General features: G+C 45.3%; 1 pseudogene; it reads left to right on the plus strand.

The window, feature by feature from the left end:
* Nucleotides 1–463, plus strand: Atp5mc1l1 (ATP synthase membrane subunit c locus 1 like 1; annotated as a pseudogene).
* Nucleotides 464–2,267: the final 1,804 nt, after the last annotated feature.

The raw sequence follows: 2,267 nt of genomic DNA on the forward strand, positions 1-2,267 counted from the left end.
TTTAAGACCAAGAGCTAAAACTGCCAGATTGAAAAATGCAGACTACTAAGGAACTGCTCATTTCTCCAGTTCTGATCCTCTCCTGTACCAGGGGTCTAATCAGGCCTGTGTCTGCCTCCCTCCTGAGTAGACCAGAGGCTCCATCTAAAAAGCCTTCCTGCTGCAGCTCCCCTCTCCAGGTGGCCAGACGGGAATTCCAGACCAGTGTTATTTCCCGGGACATCGACACAGCAGCCAAGTTTATTGGTGCTGGGACCGCTACAGTTGGTGTGGCTGGATCAGGGGCTGGCGTTGGCACAGTGTTTGGTAGCTTGATTATCGGCGATGCCAGGAACCCGTCTCTCAAGCAGCAACTCTTCGCCTATGCCATTCCAGGCTTTGCCCTGTCTGAGGCCATGGGGCTCTTCTGTTTGATGGTCGCCTTCCTCATCCTCTTCGCCATGTGAGGCTCCATGGGGTCACCCAGCCGTCCCTGCTGCTTTGACTCCTGCCAGTCCTGGTGCTAGAGTGTGCTGAGCTTTACCATTAAACAACGACGTTTCTCTTTTAAAAAAAAAAAATGCTTTAAGTAATGCATGGAAAGACTTAAAGACTCTGCCTTCTGTGTGTCTGGCCTCTCCCTTCCCTCTACTCAAGAGTTCTTCCTTCCCCTTTAGGGACTGAAGAATCTCAGGTAGCTAGGCTCTTTAGGTCACATTGTCCGTGCCCAACTGTTGCCTCGGGTATACCGTTATTCCGGAGAGGGAGGCTGGGACCAGCTAGGGCGTCTACACCGATCCGGGATGGCCAGGGCAGCTCCAATACTAGTTCCCCTCCTCATAGGCATGGGCATAGCAGGGTCAGCAAATATGGGAGCAATAGCACTTATTAAGGAAGATCAAAAATTTAAATACTCAAGTTAACAAGTTGATCAAGACCTGTTAGAATTTTTTTTTAAAAATCAGTCATTTAACTTCTTTTCTTGATCCATTAGCTAAAGTCATATGATAGGCTGGAGACATGGCTCAGTGGTTAAGAGCACTGACTGCTCTTCCAGAGGTCCTGGGTTCAATTCCCAGCAACCACATGGAGGCTTACAACCATCTGTAGTGGGATCTGATGCCCTCTTCTGGTGTGTCCGAAGACAGCTACGGTGTACTTACATATAATAAATAAATAAATCTTAAAAAAAAAAAAAAAGCAAAAAGTTTGTTTAACTGGCCCCACTGGCCGAAGAGAAAGATTTTGAGTCAATGATTTGATTCAGTGAAACAACTCAAGGGAGAGAATGTTAAGCCCCGCCCCTGCCTCCCAGCATTGCTGTAGCCATTTTGTTCCATGCCTGCCAGCTATCATATTGTTGCTGTAATATGCCTGCCAGTCACTGACACAGAGAAATAACGTGACTCAGAGTAAGGTCATGGCGATCACACACCCTGCTATGTTCTGTATGGGCTTATTGATTTTAAGGAATTCCACAAAGCTTTACACAGGACCCATCAAATTAAAGGTCAATGTGAACTGTTAAGTCTAAAATGACTTGAGTCGGAGCTGACCATCAGACAGTACTGCCTGCACCTACATGTGAACTCACTATAGTTTTTATGTGCTTAGCCTTTATAAGCTGACAGAGAAAGATGTTGGAGGTCATAGCCTCAGCCCCCAAATTCTGAGCTACATCCCTGATTGATCAGTCTTAGGGTATGCATTCAATAAACCATCCCTGTGGGACTGAAATCAGTGTTTGTGGGGTTTGTGGGGTGACTCCAAGACCCCAGTAAGACATAAGAGGAAAAGGCACATAGTAGGAGATTTTTCTCTGGTTTCATTTTCTGCAGTTTTAATTGTCAGTGGTTTATCAGGGTCTGAAAATATTAAATGGAATTTTGTTGTTTTGGGGGGTTGGTTGTTTGTTTTTGTTTTTGTTTCTTGAGACGGGGTTCTCTCTGTGTAGCCCTGGCTGTCCTGAACTCACTTTGTAGACAAGGCTAGCCTGTAACTCACAGAGATCCACCAGTTTCTGCCTCCTGAGTGCTGGGATTAATGACAAAAGCCACAACACCTGACTTAAATAGAGATTTTTAGAAATAAGCCATACCTTTTAAGTTACTCTAAATAGCATAGTAGAACCTCATTCTACTTCATCCTTTTGAGCATATCCACATTGTATAGGCTACCCTCCCATTAGTAATTAGGTAACTATCTTGGTCATAATACCACAGCTCCTGTTCAAAGAGCACGTGCTAGGCTGGAGAGATGGCACAGCTGTTGAAGACTCACACTTAGCA

This window comes from Rattus norvegicus, chromosome 1 (assembly GCF_021556685.1).
Source record: "Rattus norvegicus strain SHRSP/BbbUtx chromosome 1, alternate assembly SHRSP_T2T, whole genome shotgun sequence".
NCBI classification, from domain to species: Eukaryota; Metazoa; Chordata; class Mammalia; order Rodentia; family Muridae; genus Rattus; species Rattus norvegicus.